Below are 19,128 nucleotides of genomic sequence, written 5' to 3'. Positions count from 1 at the left end.
AAACAGAGGGAGATAAGACACAGCCTGACTCCACTCGGCTCTGAGGAAAGAGGAGAAGAGCTTAGGGGGTGGGAAGTAACCTCGCTGTGGGAAGGAGCCTGTTAGTCATGAAATTCCAGCCCAGGCCCTCCCAGCAGCTGCCCTCTTGCTGTGTTGTTAGAGCAAAGTGTTCTTGGCCCAGAAACTCATGGGGAGAGATACAGAATAGGGTCAAAGTCATAATGTTTGGGATCAGAGAGAAGCCGGGAGGAGTCGCTGCACAGGAGCACACTTGCAAGCTAACACTGGTGTGGGGGGCTGCATGGCTGTCAGTGGCCTAAGAATGATGCAGAGACTCCCCAGCACAGAGAAAAACAAGGGAAGGGACTGTGATAGACATGGCTGTGAACAGCAGAGAGCTAGGGACTCCTGTCTGAAAGCCCAGACTTGTGGCTGAGGACTGACTCAGTGCTCAGCAGTAGTACGTTTGTCTGGCATGCGCAAGGCCCTGGGGAGGTTAGCACCGCCAAAGAGCACAGACCAAAGCAGAAGCCAGAAGGCAGTGCCTTATGCTGGGTAGCCTGTAGAGGGTTGGAACATCTTCCTGATACACTCAGTAAGAGTCTGGATGCTCCAAATGAAATGGGGGCACGGGGCCTTCTGTTACAAGCCAGAAGAAGCAACAGAGGTGTCAAGAGAGAAGACTCCTTGAACATAAAGATTTCTGAGGGTTGGAAGCAGAGTGGGGGTGGGGGTGGCCTAGGAGTGGTAGATGCTGAGGAAGTGACAGATGGCACAATGCTGGGTCGGTGTGATTGAAAAGGCCAAGGGAAGCAAGGGACACCAAGCAGAGTTCTCCCACCAGGCCTGAGGCCACTGCCCCTACAGAGGGGGCTCCAAAACTGCCCTTGATTGACATCAAGGAGCTGGTATTTGGGGAGGGTCCTCCCGTTCCCAGAACCAAGAGGAGCCAGTGGGTCTGTGTGCCCAGAGTGAATCATGGGTTCTCATTAAACTGGGCAAGAACACTGGGTTAACTTGAATGGTGCAGTTGAGTGTGAGCTGTGAGCTGTGTGGCTGTGAGCTATGTAACTGTGTGGCTGACATCAGCAGGTTCAACCTTGTTGGGAAACAGCAGACCCTGGGGAGCCTAAGGCAAGAAGAGATGGAGCCAGTAAACCTGCTTACAGTACCCAGGATTGTCTCATCTTCCACAGCTCTGACCTCTTATAGCTGCTGAGTACTGGGACACGGGCTCCCTTGATGCTCTGAATGAGACCAGATATCCAAATCTGGTATCACTCATGCCCTGACAGGCGTGTAACTTGGGCCTTGAAAAGCCCTCTCTTTGGTCATACCTGCGTGAAGACCCTGGTTTGGCCAAGGTTTCTGGGCAACACTCAACACCATACCAGTCGCTTTCCCATTACGAAGCACCTCGCCAAGAGCATGTGTCTCCTTGGTCAAGAACATGTAAGTTCCATGCAGCCCCACCCCACCTGATGAGAAATCATGTGTGTGGCATCTGTTGTCGAACCCGTTTCCTGGCTTGGAAAGCCACGCTTATCACACTGTTGGAGACACAGGAAGCGCTGGCCGTTGACCACACTGGACGCTGGACACCTGGGTCCAGCCTGAAATTTATTAGCTATGTCACTAGGCTGAGTCACCTGCTATGCCTGTGGCTCTTGGAAGCCTGAACTTTCTGCCTGTCTACCATGACATGCAGAGTGAAGGACAGGTCTCCTGAGGTACCTGAGCTCTTAAGCTCACACCACTGAAGCCTTTTCCTCATTGAAAGAAGGAGATTTGCTGACGTGACCCACTTCTGGATGCCAGGTGTCTGGGAGGTGACCCTGAGCCAGCCCTGGTGCCAGCAAGGATGCACTTTCTCCATCCTTGATGGAAATTTGCTAATTCCCTTTTTGAATTTTCTTTATTCTGAAATCTCAAAACGACATTCCCTCTCTTTTTTCCAAGAACTAGTTTGGGTTCCACAGTCAGATGAGTAGTCACTTTCTGTAGTAGTGAGGTTGCTTATTTGTTCCCGACTGCTCAGCCCTAAAATAATCACACAGAAACTATGTTAATTAAATCACTGCTTGGCCCATTAGCTCTGGCTTCTTATTGGCTAACTCTTACATCTTAATTTAACCCATTTCTATTAATCTGTGTATTGCCACGAGGCTGTGGCTTACCAGGTAAAATTCCGGCGTCTGATTCCTGTGATGCTACATGGCTTCTCATTGACTCCATCTTCTTTTTCCCAGCATTCAGTTTAGTTTTCCCCACCTACCTCTATTCTGCTCCGCGCAGGCCCAAGACAGTTTCTTTATTCATTAACCAATAAAAGTAACACATAGACAGAAGGACTTCTCACATCAACTGTGGACCCTGTCAGCCTTGTACTTTGAGAGCATGAACAGTGACACGCCCATCACAAGCCCCTCCCACCGCTAGCGTCAGGAACCTTTGGCCTGTTTCTCACGGTGGCCTTCAAATCTTTTAGACTGGGAACTTGACAAACACCCCAGTAAGCATTTGGTTCTCCCAGCAGGCAGGGGAGGGGGGCAGGTCTCATGCTTCCCATTTGACAGGAGTGTCCGAGGGGACTAGGAGCTCTCCTGAGAGTGACTGTCAAGAACGTTGACACAATCTGTCCTCCAGCCCCAAGCCACCTCCTTTCTGTAGTGAGTTCATCTCAGGGTCGGGGCTGAGAACAGCCCCAGGCATCTGTGCATCACAAACCTTTCTGCCAGGCTCAGGTCACACACCAAAGGACTGAGCCCACAAAGGCAGTCAGTGATAAATCCAGGCTTCCTGTGGCGGACTATCATGCTGTGGCTTTAGCCCCTCACAGGGCAGGGCTTCTCTGCCACCTATGACTTTCTGAGCTGTGTTCAGTTTCGCTCACTGGAAAGTGAGAAGATTGAGACCTCCATCAGAGAAGATAGTCGTGGTGCAGCTGTCCCCTACTGTGTAGCAGCTCTCTAGGGACACACCACAGTCCCAAGTTACCAGTCACTTCCTGGTTCCCCCAGATGCTTCATAAATCCGCTCACTGCCGTGACTGGTGTCTTGTGTAAGTGAACATAAAGTTCACATGCTCAGCTGTGGGTGGCGTGTCACCTCTGGTGTCCTCAATGGGGCAGAACTTGTCAGCACGTACTTTGACGAACACCCTAAGTCTTCATTGTCAACTTGACTACATTTGGAATTGACTAAAACCCAAGTGGCTGGGTACACATGTAAGATCTCTCTCTCTCTCCTTCTCCCTCCCTCTCTCCTTTTATTAAAAATAGATTTTTTTTCTCACATAATGAAGCTTGACTACAGTTTCCCCTCTCTCTACTCCTCTCAGTTGCTCCCCATCTCCCCTCCCTTCTGGATCCACCCCCTTTCTGTCTCTCATTAGAAAACAAACAGGCTTCTAAGGATAACAATAAAGTAATGCATAATGTGATAAAAACAGAAACTAACACATTGGAACTGGACAAAACAAACACACAAAAGGAAAGTGCACAAAAGAAGGTGGTGGTGCGCCCCTTTAATCCCAGCACCCAGGAGGCAGAGGCAGGAGGATCTCCATGAGTTGGAAGCCAGCCTGGTCTACAGAGCTAGTTCCAAGACAGCCAAAGCTACACAGCGAAACCCTGTATTGGAAAAATGCAAAGAAGAGAAGGCACAAGAAACAGAGACCCATTTGTTACCCATGTAGGAATTCCACAAAAACACTAAAATGGAAGCCGTAGATATTCACAAAGGACCTGATACAGACCAGCGCAGACCAGTGCAGACCAGCGCAGACCAGTGCATGCTGCCTCAGTCTTTGTGAGCTCATATGTGCACTGATCATGTTGATTTAAAGACTCTTGTTTCCTTGGTGTCCTCCATGCCCTCTGGCTCTTACATTCTTTCTGCCTCCTTTTCCAATGGGTTCCCTGACCCCTGAGTGGAGGGATTTGATGGAGACCTCCCACTTAGGACCGAGTGTTCCAGAATCTCTTATTCTCTGCAGAATGTCTGCCTGTGAGTCTCTGTATTTGTTCTCACCTGCTGCAAGAGGAAGCTTCCCTGAAGAGCAAGGCATTGGTCTATGAGCGTATACTATGAGTACAGCCATTTTATTGATGTGTTGGTGTTGGTTTGTTTGTTGGCTGGTTGGCTGGTTGGTTGGTTGGTTGGTTGGTTAGTTGGTTGGTTTTGAGCAGTAGTGTTCAGTTTTACCCTAGGTCCCTGGACTAGCTAGACTCAGATTCTTGGTCACCCAAGCAGTGTTGGATAGGGTTCCATCTCACTGATTGGGTTGGTTACTCCCACAAGCTTTGTGCCTCCATTGCCCTAGCGTGTCTTGCAGGCAGGACAAATTGTAGATCAAAAGTTGTGTGTCTGGGTTAGTGTTTTTGTTTCTCTTTTGGTAGCTGCAGAGTGCCTTCCCACACCGGAGACAGTAGAACATAGGAGTCAAGACTGTCTGTAGACACCAGCTCAACTTCCCCCTGTTCAGTGACTTGCCTAGGTGTTGTCTTCAGCAGTGGGACCTGCTTTCGGTTTGTGGACAGCAACCTATAGCTTTGGCAACAGCCTGGGTTATTTGGGGATTCCCGTGAGACCACTTTGGCCAATTAATTAGATATACTCCAATCCCAGGACGGGAAGCTTCATTTGGTAACACGAGATGGCCACTTGGGGCTGTCTCTCCCATCATTTGGCTATTTCATCTAGATCACCTTCATAGATGTGTTTATTTTAGGAAGTTTCTATTGTATTTGGTTTCCATACTACCCCTCAAATAGCCCTCAATGTCTCTCCCCATGTTCCCTCCCTCCTCCTCTTCTCCCCTCCTCCTCCCACCCCATATTCTCTCCCTCATCTGCTTCTCCCATCCTCCTCTTGACTTAACCCTCCCATCCATCCATAACTATTTATTCTAGTTCCCTTTCCTAAAGAGATCTGTTGGTACCCCCTAGACCCTTACCTCTGTGGTTCTATGGGTTGTAGTTTGTTTATCTTTGACTTAGCAGCTAATATCCACATATAAATGAATATATACCATATATTTGTCTTTCTGGGTCTGGGCTACCTCACTCAGGATGATTTTCTTCTAGCTCAATTAATTTACCTGCGAATTTCATGATTTCTTTTTTGTTTGTTTTGTTTTCAATATAAGGTCTCTCTGTGTATCCCTGACTCTCCTGAAATTCCCTCTGCAGAGGGAATTTAGAGATCTGCCTGCCTCTGTCTCCCGGGTACTGAAATTAAAGGTGTGTGCCACTATCACCCCACCATGATTTAACTTGTTAACAGCTGATTTTTTTAACAGCTCCATTGTGTAAATGTACCACATTTTCTGTTGAAGGACATCCAGATTGTTTCAGTTTCCAGCTATTAGGAATAGAGCAGCAATGAACATGGTTGAGCAAGTGTCTTTGGGGTAGGATAAAATGTCCTTTGGGTGTATGACCAAGAGTGGTATAGCTGGATCTTGAGGTAGATCAATTCCCATCTTCCTGGGGAACTGCCTCATTGGTTTCCATAGCGGCTGTACAGTTTCACTTACATGAGTGTTCCCCTTCACCCACATCTTCTCCAGCATGAGCCGTCCCTCGTCTTCTTGACTTTAACCACTCTGATGTGTGTGAGATGAAATCTCAAAGCAGTTTTATTTGCTTTGAAAGGTTTTGGTTTGTTTTTGTTTGGTTCTTTTTGTTTTAGTTTTTTGGGGTTTTTTTTTTTTTTGGTTTTGTTTTTTCAAGACAGGATTTCTGTGTGTATCTCTGGATATTCTGGAACTCTGTATACCAGGCTAACCTCAACTCACAGAGATCTGCCTGCTTCTACCACTCAAGTGCTGGGATTTTTTTTAATTTATTTATTATGTATATAGTGTTCTGGTCACCAGATCTCATTGTAGATGGGTGTGAGCCATCATGTGGTTGCTGGGAATTGAACTCAGAACTCAGAACTCCGGAACAGTAGTCAGTTCTCTTAACCTCTGAGCCATCTCTCCAGCCTGGGATTTTTTTTTTTCTTAATTAAATCTTCTGAGGTTGGAAGACTCAGATTTAATCTGGATCTTTTTAGGTGAGATGATCCACCCTAAATCTGGACCACACCCCCGAGTGACAACCTACATAAAGACTGTGGAAGAAGGAAGCACTGTTCTTTGCCTGCTTGCCCTTGCTTTTCCATTGCTGGTGTGTGCATGCACACGTGTGTGCATGTATGTGTGCATGCATGCGTGTGCACACACACACACCAATACACATGACCCAGAAGTTGTGAACCTAATGGTCCATTCAAAATCAGTGTTTGCTGGGGACCAAAGGCCTGTCCGCCGTAAAAAAAATGCCCTGTGCTGGCTAGATTTATGTCAACTTGACACAAACTACAGTTATCTGAGAGAAGGAAACCTCAATTGAGAAAATGCTTCTGTAAAATGGGGCTGTGGGCAAGCCTATAGATCATTTTCTTAATTAGCAGTCGATGGGGCAGGTTCAGCCCATTGCGGATGGCACCATCCCTGAGCTGATAGTCCTGAGTTCTATTAGAAAGCAGGCTGAGAAAGCCATGAGAGGAAGCCCCTCCTCCATGAAGTAGCACCTCTCCACAACCTCTGCATCAGCTCCTGCCTCCAGGTTTCTGCCTTGTTTGAGTTCCTATCCTGACTTCCCTCAGTGATGGATTACAATGTGGAAGTGTCATCCAAATAAACCCTTTCCTCCCCAACTTGTTTTGTGATCATGGTGTTTCATCAAAAACAATAGAGGCCTTAGACAGGACCCTTCAGATAGATGTGCCCAGGGAGCCACGGTGGAGACAGGCTCTCTCGGCTGGCAGGACCAGCACAAAGCAGGTATTAGCAGTGTCAGCTTGCATGTCTGGTCCGTTCATCTTGCAATGGCTGCTCCGTCTCAGCCAGTAGCGTAAAATACAGGCACAGGGCTAACAGGATGCTGCTGGTTTCTGGACTCATCCATCCCCAAGTATCCTTATCAGCCGTGGCCTCCCTCCACAGTGGGAGTTTCCTTGGGTTTCCTGATAGGAACTGCTTTCCTTTAAATCTGTGTGTCTGACGCAATCCAGCCAGCTGAGTGACATTTGCTGCCCATCTTCAGAGCCTGGCTCTCTCACTTGCCATCCATGGGCAAAGGGTGCTTACTAGACCGCCACCCACCCAGAGTCTGGCTGCCAGAGTCTGAGATGATGGGGAGGGTGTCCTTGGCACACCATCCTGTACACAGGGGCCATGCATGATAGAGACCAAAAATCACCACACATGAGGGACAGAGCTGCCCCGAGGGCAAGTTTTTGAGGCGTTCCCTGATTATCCAGCAGACCCTGGCTCCAGAAGCCACTGAGAGCCAGGATGGTGTTCCTTCTGGAGTACCTGTCAACTGCCATGTAAAGTTACATTGTTGGAAAGTGTCGCCTGTACTTGTGCCTGTCATAGTAACCCTCATTCCCAGCTCATTTTCTGCACAGCCATTTTAGGGGTAAGGGTTGAACGTTCCCCAAAGGTAGCGCTCCTAGCAGCAACCCTCCCTTTCCTCCTCAGCTGTCAAGAGGAGTCTCTGGTAAACACATAAAGTCCTCACTGGGAGGAAGGCAGGGGCACTGCCCATCCCACTGCCCAACAGTGCCTGCAGATGAGAGCCGAAGCTGGCACAGTGAACACTGAGGTGCATTCTCCTCAGAGCAAAAGAAGGAGAGCTGTGCCTTCTTTTCTTTCTCTTTGCCAGTGAGGATGCAGACATGTTGGATGGAGCTTGTGCCGTCCATTCTTAGACCACAAAGCCCTGGACCAGGAAGGCCAGAGTAGCACACTGGGAGAAGTGGGGTGCAGAGAACCTTGCAGAATCCATCGTCCTGCCAGCCTTAAAATGTCTACGGAATTTTGTTTTTATTGCATAACTGATCTGTCTAGTGAGGCACACGCTCCCCATTTTCCTTCTATTGCTCCCTCCCTTTTTCATCGCCTCCCTCCCTTTCCCCTCCCCACACCCTCTTCCCTCTACTGTGAAGCAGGGCTGAATTTAACTGGGACTCAGCCCAGCAGTGCTCCTGCTTCCATGGTCTGCAGGCCAAGCGGGAGTGTGGGTGGAGCATCCCACACCTGCTCTGAGGGAAGTCATCTGTCAGCCGAGGCAGATGCTTTCTGGACAGACACGTTGAGAAGCACCAGAGGCTTCACTGGATGCAGAGATGCTCCCAGCTTGTGCTGCAAGATGTCCCTTTTCCAATCAGCCCCTGCCCAGGCTCTGCTTGCACCAGACGGAGGAAACTCTGTGCCTGGCTGCTCTGGCCACATGCTCAGGCGTGGCTGACCAGCAGCTGGAGACCTGCTCATATGTGAAAGCGAGCTGGTCCATGCTACTGCACGGGCCAACCCAGTCATGCTTGTCCAGATAAGCCGATGCAAGGCAGGGGCTGCAGTTACAGTTCCGTGAGGTTCCTAGAGCATCAGATTCCTAGTGAGAGCAAGACAGCAGGTACCTGAAGAAAGGAGGTGGGGGCTGCTGGGTACAGATTCACTTGGGGCGCTAAACAAGTCCTGGAAACGGAGAGGGGACTGCAAAGAGACTGCTCCTCATGTCACTGACAGATATACTTAAAATTGTAGCACTAATTCTGAGTGGTCTTAATAATAAAAACCTGGAGACAGATATTAGGGGGTAAAAGCTGAGAAGTCAGAGAAGCAGTGTAGCCAGCCACCAAAGAGACCTTTTACCTCCACTGAATCTTCAGACTGAAGGGGCGATCCTGTCCTCAGACTGACTGCTTCAGACTGCTGTTTCTGACTGCAATGAGCTCCTGTCTCCTCCTGCCTTATATTCCTCTCTCTGCTCAGCCATATCCCTCCTGTCTCCACCTCCCGAGTGCTGGGATTAAAGGTGTGCACTACCACCGCCTGGCCTCTGGTGGTTTAGCTCTGCACTCTGATCTTCAGCCAAGCTTTATTTGTTAGATTACAAACAAAATATCACTACACAAAATGCTCACAGTGGCAAAGTTTAGGCACAATAAAAATGAACTGTCAAAGCCAGGCAAGGTGGCACATGCCTGTGATCCCAGCACTTGGGAAACTGAGGCAAGAGGATCCACTGCTGCTTCCACAGTGAGTCCCAGGATAGACTGGGCTATGAGACCAGTCTCCAAAAACCACCAACGATTCAGGATGATTGCTGAAATTGGAGCACCTTTGTCCTTGGGACTTCCATGTTTAAGATCCCCCTATGAAATGCTTTCTTGAACACTTTCAGCTGGCCGTCCATCCCACACTGCTGTGGAAACCACAGCAGAGGCATGCTTGACAGATGACAGGGTCTGACGACCCAGCTGAGTCTGTGCTGTGGCTTAAATTACATGCAAAAATATACAACCGGGAGGCATAAAACACACCAACATTGCCACCGCTGAAGTTTGGGTGCTGGAAAACAGGGATGATGGTCCTGTCCTCCTTTCCTTCCTGCCTTCCTGTTTTATTTTTCGAGACACCATAGCCCAGGCGGGCCTGTAACTTATTACATTACCAAGGTTGGCATTGAACTTAAGGTGATTCTCCTATCCCAGCCTCCCAGGTGCCAGAGTTTGCGGTGTACACACACCACTGATTATTTTCTTATTCTAAACATTCTGTAGCAGGGCCTTTTGCATAAACTTCAGAATGAACTCCATACAACCCAAGGTGGTAATAGGCAGGAACCAGGAATAGAGGGCACTGTACCATCAAAGGAACAGAATCCCAAGAACGAGTCACCTCGCTCCCTGGGGAGGCAGGCTGAGAACCTTCTAGGAGAGCCACAAGCTCCAGGCCAAGGGCTGTCAAAGGCAGCCTCCCACAAGGACAGGCTCTGGTAGGCATTGGGGGGAAGACCCCATCTTCCTGCTTAGAGAGTCTCGCAGGGCCTTAGTCTGAAAGCTAGCTGCCAAGCCTTTGTACTCAGTCACCAAATGACTGGGCTTCTCCAGAAGATGCAGTGGGCCACAGCTCCTCCTGGTAACAAGCAGGAACAGAACTACAAACCCCCCAAACACCCCAGCAAGGCCTGGCTCTGGAGGGTGCTTCCTGCCTGGTTGCGCCTGAAGGCCAGCCTCTGTGCCAACGCCAGGCAGCTGTGGCGCCCATGGCTTGTGGTTGCCTCAGCCCCAATCTGGGCTCCTAGTTGCTCAACCCACCATGCTTTTCCTGTTCTGCTTTTCCCAGGCAGGCTGAATCCTGCTGCATGTGGCCCCCAGGGCTCTGTGGCTGCACACAGAACACCCCACGTCCCTGATTGCTTTTCCCTCCCTAGGTTGCTAAACAGCCTATGAAGAAAGCCCTTTCTTTTGCCTTTGTATTTTGAGGAAGGAGTAGGATGGGTCAGGTAGGTCTTAGACAGACTCCAGGTCCTGGAGATCAGCCCCTGACTAGAGGGACCTGTTTTCTCTCCTGCTCAAAGACGCCCCAGGCAACTCAGAAGCAGCTTTCAATTTTGCAGGCAAAGGAAGCCTCAGAAGCTTTGTCTGCCAAGTAGTCACCCAGAGCTCACCTACTGGGCAAGGGGAAGGGGTGGAGAGGAGCCTGTGGGGGTCAGGGTGGAGGGAAGCTGAGTATTGAGATGTGTTATTTCTTAGGCCCCCATGGGCCCCTGCATTGGCCTTTATGAAACAGGTCCTTAGGGCAGCACTTCTCCACTGGTGGCACGACCCCCCTGGAGGGTCTGACCACCCTTTCACGGGGCTTGCATATCCGATATATACCAGATACTTACATTATAGTATATAACAGTAGAAAACTTTACAGTTATGATAGCAACAAAATAATTTTATGGTGGGGGATCACACTACATGAGGAACGTAGTAAAGGATCACAGCGTTAGAAAGGTCAAGAACCACTGCCATAGAGTCTGAAGAAAAGGACCTGATCAATTCTTGCTCTAGTCCCGAGGAAAAACAAGAAAATTAGCTTAGTGGCTGTGCCCCGTGAGTGTAAGACCAGACTCAGCTGCTTACCCCAGAATCCAGCCGAGTGCCCACTGACAACCTAACAGAAAAAAAGACCCTGCCTCAGCGCCATGGTGCAGATGTGCCTCGTGCCTTGTATGAGGGTCAAGCCTCAGGCCCCTCAGGGCTCCAAGGGCACTCTATTCAGCTTGCAGGGGTCAGGCCTGTCCAGGCCACCCCACAAATGGCTGTTCCTCCTCCTCCACGGGAACCCTAAAGCACTCCTGCACAGAAGGAGCCTGCCAGGTTTTTCAAGTCCCAAAAGAAAAGCCAGGCTGTTCAGACATCTGAAACAAATACTGCCTTTCCTGATCCCCAGGTCTGGAGGATCTTTCTTTTGTAAACATCTGAGGGGTCCGTTCTCTAGAAACGGACAAAAAGGCATAACTCACTCTCAGCATAAATAGCTTGGCCTCCCGCCACCCAGGTCCTGGCTTATATTACTACACATCTGAAGGCGTGTGGAGGGCTTGTGGCCGGGGGCCAGCACACTTTTCCAGTACAAGGCTGGCAGTAACCAAGTCTTCAAGAGCATGAGTACCTGACCCTGAAGGCAGGGAACAGCTGTCCCTTGCCTGTGGGTTCTGAGAGCACAGGGCTAGTGTGAACAAGCCTGGCTCATCCATCTCAGTGCCTGGGGAAACTCAGGGCAACCTCTGTACAGGTGTCCAGAAACTTCCAAACGGCTTAAAACTGAGTTTCAGTCTGAGATTCTCAGAGCCTAAAGGCCTACAGCAGAGACCATGGGCACAGATGCTCCACTACACACCAGGATTTACATTCCTGCGTGTATTCAGGAGTGGATCCTCAGCTTTGGGGCTCTCAAAGGGAGCATGACTCTAAAACACCAGCATCTGTGTGCCCAGCCTGGCTGCCTGCTATGAATAAAAAAAAAATCAGAAAAATAAAAATAAATCAAACTCCAGACACGCACCTGGGATCCCAGCACTCAGGAAGTGGAGGGATTCTCTGAACAGAGCCTGTCCCTCCCACCTGAACCTCAGACTGCAGAAGTCTGAGGAGGAACCTCTGTTTTAAGCCCTCACCCTATCCAGACCGTCTTACAAAGCTCCAAGGAGACGCATACACATTCAGTTCTGCTATCAGAGTTAGGGGGCCACCTGCTGTGATAAAACACCGTGACCAAAAGCAACTTGGGGAGGAAAGAGTTTATTTCAGTTCCCAAGTCTCAGGTCCACCTTCCAGGGAAGTCAGGGCAGAAACTTAAGGTGGCAAGGTGGGGGCAGGAACTGGTGGAGAGGCCGTGGAAGAAATGTTGCTTCCTGGCTTGCTCCTCGTGACTCGCTCAGCCTGTTATAGCGCCCAGGACCACCTATCCAGGAGTAGCACCACCCACAGTGGGCTGAGTAGCACCACCCACAGTGGGCTGGGCCCTCCCATATCAATCACTAAGAAAATGCCACACAGGCCTGCTTGCCTTTAGGTCAGGCTGGTGGGGGCATTTTCTCCCTTGAGGTTCTCTCTCCCCAGATGACTCTAGCTTGCATCAAGTTTCAAGTTGACATAAAACTGACCAGAGGGAAGAAACCAGGCATGCCAACATGAGTTCATGGCCCAACTCCCAGTGTAAGAGCATGACTCTTCCATCCCAACATCCCAACGTGAGGGCACAGCTCCTCCATCCCAACATCCCAACGTGAGGGCACAGCTCCTCCATCCCAACATCCCAACGTGAGTACACGACTCCTCCATCCCAACATCCCAAAGTGAGAGCATGGCTCCTCCACCCACTGTCCAGAAGTCTGCTCTTCCATACTCAAGCATCCCAACCGGGGTTTTCCAAAAGAGGCCACAGGGACATTTGAGGAAGTAGTGGCCATAACGGCTTGGAAAGTCCTCTGGGCCTCATGACTCTACTTTCCAGGTGAACCCAGACAATCTAAAAAGGCACCCTCCTCCAAACTCCCCAGCAGGTTCTTCAAAGGGAAAATCCATGATCCCCAGCCCTCCAGCCCGGTCAGCCATAACATGTATGGAAGTGTCTGAGTGGCACAGAAGCCAAGATGTCAGTAGCCACAAGACTCCACACACAAAACCCAGCATTAAAATCCCCAGGGGCCGCACCCTCTAACCACATACGGTCATCTCCAGTTGGGACTCTCAGCTACCCAAACACTGGCTAGTCTCCATGGCTACTAGAGAAGCCAATTCTTTGTAAGCCAGCTTCCCTGGCTTATGCCTGAGTTCCATTCTGATCCAAGGTCCATGCTGTGCGCTTCGGGCTACTCTTCAAGGACGAACACAGTCAGGTTCTAGAGCTGGCAGAGCAAGGACTGCCCCCGACTTGCTTGTCTACTTGACAATTAGCATTTAGAAGTGATCCGGTTTCCAACAGAAAACTAAGCTTCCTACCTCCTAGCACTGGAGTAAGAAGTGGGTGACAGGAAGCATAGTTCAGACACAAGGGAGCATGGGCATCTTACACAATGGAAGCATCCCTCAGAAAGGACCAGCTGCCCGGCAGGTGCCAGGTGGAGGAGGGTGATGGTCATAGCCACACTCATGGTAGTAATCACGATGATGGTAATAAACTATAGTAATTACATTGATGATAATGATGCTGATGGTGGTGGGCGGTAGTTGTTATGGTGATGGTAAAGGTGGTGATGGTTGTGATGATGATGATTGGTAACGATAGTGATAACCACGGCTGAAAGTGATGATGGTGGAGGTGACAGAGGTCGTGATGGTGAAGAGGAAATTGAGACTCCTATCCAGAGCCCTGGCTCCTTGGCAGGAGCTGCGCCGCAGAACTGCTACCCTCTTCTGTGAATCATGCCTTGCCCGTAGTAGGTGCTCAAAAAGTTGCCGGTGGATTAGTTTGTTTTTCAAGTTGTTAAAGTGAAGGAGCTCCCGCACACCTGTCCACTGTGTGTTTTATCTGTGAAAATGAGCTTTCCTTTTCATTCTGTGGTACAGCCATGTTTGTCCTGCTTATAAACAAGAACATTTTTTTCAAACTTCGGATGAAAATGATGCCCCCAAGAAAGCATGCCCTGTTTACAGCTTTTGGGACCTACATTGCTCCCACACACCGACATGTTTCTCAACCCTTCAAGCTTCACCACATATGTCCAGAGGTCTCCAGAAAGTGAGGTCAGGAGCGCAGACACAGACTGTTGGGCCACTGTGGAGAAAACACTTCCCTCTCTGACCCCACTGGCCTGCGTGTGAGCGGGGGTGAAGGTTAGCCCTGTGGAGGGGGATCTTCTCAGCTAACTGGGTAGTAGTCTACTACTACTCTGTGTTCTGAGTGGACCTGAAATGAGGCCATTCCCCAGCAACTCTGTATTCAGGGTCAAAGGACGTCAGGACAAGAAGGAAAGCCTTTGACCCAGGCCTAGCTTTTTGCCCCAAGCCCCACATTATCTTCCACCTACTGGCCAACCTCCCTGAGTTATCATTTCCTGTTCCTCCTGTTCCAACAGGAGTGTCTGCAGCAGAGGTGGAAACAGCTGGATCAAATGGCAAAATATGGTCAGGGGTTAGTGATGTCTGAAGTAGCTGGGGATGCTTCTCAGCGGGCCTGAGGATGGGCATCCCACCCTTCCCTGGACAGAGCTTGAGGAAACAGACGTGGGGAGGCCTGCAATCTCCTTTCTCCTGGGTGCCAGATAGGTCTGCGGTCCCACAGATGGTGACACCTCTGTCACTTCCTTGAGGGTGGCTCTGCATCATCTGTGGAAGTGGCTATTTCTATTTTAAAAACCACAGCAGCATCCTGGAGCAGCAAACACACGTCCCGTGGATTGTCCAGATCAGGCAGAGGGCTTGCAGGATGGGGCCGGTATCCTGCTTAGAATTACTCAGCAGGGAAGACCAGGCCTGCGGACCTGAGTTCATTCCCCAAGACCCAGGCGGTGGAAGGAGACAGCGACTCCTCTGACCTTCACACAGGTGCTGTGGCACACATACGCCAAAATAACCAAATAAATATAAAGATTTTTTAGAAACATTTTAAATTGTAAAGTTTTAAATTGAAAAAAAAATAAAAGGTCTGATAGTTCAGACCTTTAAATAGGGCAGTTTGTAAAGGAGAAGTAGGGGGGCCAGAGAGTCACTGGAGACCCAAAACAAGCACGGAGTCTTCACGCCCCCTGCTGTTCACTCCGGATGTGACAACTACGTTCTCACTCCCAAATTGCCAGCTACTTTTCCTGCAGTTGTGAGAAATTACCCGAGGAAGCAACCTAAGAAGAAAGTGTTGATTTGGGCTCATAGTGCAAGGGTAGTTCTATCGTGGCTGGGACGTCATCCATGACAGCAAGAGCATGAGGCACCCGCAGTCGGGAACCAAGAACGTGAATGCTGCTGCTCCGCTCACTCTCTCCCTTGTATTCAGCTCCAGCCCCCAGTGCACGACAGAGTGGAGGCACCCACTTCAGTTAACCCAATCATGGCTATTCCCAAAGGACTTCTCCTAGGTGGTTCTGGGTCCTGCAGAGTTGCTAATATTAACCACCGCAGGCTGTGCTTGTCCCTAGGTTATGCCCCAGCAGCTGGATCTTGGGGGAGTTAGATGGTGGCAGCCTCAGTGCCCCTTCCCTACCTGCCTGTTTCAAGGTAGGGCTCCTCATTAGGCAGGGCAGTGACCCCCGATCTTGCCTAATTTCCAAGAGACCGACAGCTTGTTAACGTCTGCTTGCTCCCTTGATTTCTGTTGAGCCTCTTGGGGTGGAAAGGCCAAACCTACGTGTCCAGCCAGTTTCCCAGGGGACTCCTATGCTCACACCATTCTGGAGTGAAGGCAGTGACTTGAGTCTCCATTAGGACACTGGGGGACTTAACAGCCGTACACTCAGACTGACCACCTCCAAGCTCCTGTCACTGTTGTCAGACAGTCCTTCTGCCACTTGCACTGTGGCAGCAGTGCAAATCCTAGACAGTCCTTATAGTCCTGTGCTCTGTTCCTAAGAAGGCTCAGGCGACCATCCCTCCTATTCCACCAGGAAACACAGGAGTGGAGGGGGCGTGTGGGCTGCGTGTGTCCTATGTGAGCTTATTGCATATTTAGTGAGCTTATTCTACCCCAATATTGACTCAGGACCCCAGAGATGTCAGCAAATTCTCATGCAGCACCCAGGGCTGTCTTGTCATAATTATGGTCTGAGCTGATTGGTTAAATGACCATGCTGTGGAACTTCGGTGCTAAAACTGGAAAGGTTGGTTCTCTGTGTAACTCTGGCTGCCCTGGAACTCACTCTGTAGACCAGGCCAGGTTTGCACTCAGAAGAGATCAGCCTGCCTCCGCCTCCCAAATGCCGAGATTGAAGGTGTGTGTCAACACACCCAGTGCCTATCAACCACAGGGCTTTGTTTTGCTTTGTTATGTTTTTTCCAAGACGAGGTTTCTTTTTGTAACAGTTCTCATTGTCCTGGAACTCACTCTGTAGACCAGGCTAGCCCTGACCTCACAGAGATCTGTCTGTCTCTCCTAGGACTAAAGGTGTGCCCCACCACTGTCCAGCAACTGTGAAATCCTTAAAGAACTCTGCACTCCTTCCCCAAGGACAGGAATGCCTGCTTCCACTCTCATGCCCAGATCTCTCCTTGGTCATGCGTAGATCAACCTGACAAGGGCATTTTAGGGAAGGAGTGGAATCCAGAACACCCATCCCAAAGCATGGTGCTGCCCACAGCCTGCTCTAGCCGGTGTTTGAGTTTAGCTGCTTTCATTGTTCACTCATGGAGGAAGGGAGGCAAAAGGAGAAAAAGATGAAGTAATTTCTTTTTTGTTAATTTTATTTATTTATTAAGGATTTCTGCCTCCTACCCGCCACCGCCTCCCATTTCCCTCCCCCTCCCGCAATCAAGTCCCCCTCCCTCATCAGCTCAAAGAGCAATCAGGGTTCCCTGACCTGTGGGAAGTCCAAGGACCGCCCACCTCCATCCAGGTTTAGTAAGGTGAGCATCCAAACTGCCTAGGCTCCCCCAAAGCCAGTACATGCAGTAGGATCAAAAACCCATTGCCATTGTTCTTGAAGTAATTTCTTTTTTTTTTTTTTAAATATTTATTTATTTACTTATTATGTATACAATATTCTGTTTGTGTGTATGCCTGCAGGCCAGAAGAGGGCGCCAGACCTCATTACAGATGGTTGTGAGCCACCATGTGGTTGCTGGGAATTGAACTCAGGACCTTTGGAAGAGCAGGCAATGCTCTTACCACTGAGCCATCTCTCCAGCCCCCTTGAAGTAATTTCAAAAGCCCCTCAGAGACGGGCCCATCCCTAGAGTTCAGATGTGTTTGCTTACTCTCTAAGCACTTACTAAACTCCTGCTGTTTGCCAGGCACTGCACCAGGTGCTCCGGCTGAATTGGGCCCCAGCTTTGGTTCAGATTTCTGATGCTCAACTTGACATTAATTGCTTAGGTCTCAGAGTGCCCTCTGCTGCCCGGAGCTGAGAATACACTGCACGGAAATAGTACTTCCCAAAGAGATGCCTGGGAGCTGAAGACAGCCCCTTTAAAAGGCCTCTGAGCCCCTTTTCTGGGGCCAGAGTTGTGTGTCTCAGGAATGGCAAAGAATATAAGTATGCACCACCATGATGGCTCCTCAGATAAAGGCACTCAGTGCCAAGCCTGAAGACCTGAGTTTTACCCCTGTGGGCTCTAGGACCACAGAGATATCTGTGTAGGTATCTGAGTAGAACGGATACCCAGACACCCACAAGTGACCTTCTGACTGCTACACACTCACCATAGCACATACGCACCCACCTCACACATACAAAATACACAAAAAACAAGGAAATTTAACTTTTCTGGGTTTTGTTTTTTGGGGGTTTTTTTTATATTCATTTATTTGTTTTTCCAAGTCAGGGTTTCTCTGTGCCTTGGCTGTCTCTTTCTAAACCAGGCTGGCTTTGAACTCACTGAGAGCCACCTGCACCTCCCAAGTGCTGGGATTAAAGACATGCGTCACCACCCCGAAGCCGTTTTTTTTGTTTCAATAGGCTGTAGTCCTGGCTGTCCAGGAACTATGAAGAATAATAGTCTGGCCTCAGGCCCCTAGAAATCCTCCTGCCTCTCTCAAGTCCTGGGATTAAAAGCAGATACCACCATACCCCACCTCTAAAGGTTTCTTTTTAAATTATGTGTTTATGGGAGGCATGGGTATGGGAGCACAAGTGCCTGCAGAGGCCAGAAGGGAGCATCAGATCCCCTGGAGCTAAAGTTGCAGGCAATTACCTAATGTGTGCTGAGAACCAAACTCAGGTCCTCTGGAAGAGCAGCAGGATCCTAACCTCTGATCCATCTCTCCAGCTCCTGATTTTGCTTAGTTTTTAAGAACAAACACAAAGTCTAGAGCTATAACTCAGTGGCCCAATACTTGCCTTGTGTGAGGCCCCAGAACCAAGGCCTGGTATTGACCAAAGGGGAACATTTGCACTTCTTTTCGTGACCCTCCTTTATGACATGGTATGAGATCCAAGACTCCCGGACCCCAAGCCTCTGAAAGCCTCAGGTCTGAGGTAACTCCCCAACTGCCTGTGCTCGCAGTGACCCCCTCTCAGATGCTGTTAACCATGTAAAGTGCACCCAGTTAGGAAGCGCAGAGGAAGTCTGAAGGAGCAATGTGACCAGCAGCCCCACTACAGCTGGCCTCCCTCCCAAACAGAGATGCCACACCGGATGCACAGGAACGCTGAGACCCTGCAGTCACAACAGACCAGATGCACAGCCACATGCCCACCATCAGGCCAGTAGCATGCAGCCCACACAGTAACATGCAGCTCACTCAGTCAAACAGAGTGCAGCAGAGCTGGGCATGGTGGTGCAGACCAGGAATCGCAACCCTGGGGGGATAACGGCAGAGGACTGCCATGCATCCCTGGCCAGCACACATAAAACATCTTGAGGGGGGGGACATTTTCCAGCAACTTCAGCAGAAGGCTGGGGGTGGAGACCAGTCCTGAACCTGGAGTAAGGTGAGTTGGTGATGGGATAATATATTTATAATTGTGAGTTACTGTTTTTAGACAAATATTGGTATTCATTCTTGTATATTGATACAAAGTTAAATTATATTGATTATTGTATGCATGTGTGTTTCTACCTCTGTTTAAAATATTTTTTATGTATTGACATATATTGTATTGATATATATTGTATATATTTACCATATTGCAGTGTACATTT

This window comes from Microtus ochrogaster, chromosome 4, assembly GCF_000317375.1.
Source record: "Microtus ochrogaster isolate Prairie Vole_2 chromosome 4, MicOch1.0, whole genome shotgun sequence".
Lineage (NCBI taxonomy): Eukaryota > Metazoa > Chordata > Mammalia > Rodentia > Cricetidae > Microtus > Microtus ochrogaster.
Note: the sequence above shows the minus strand (reverse complement) of the source record.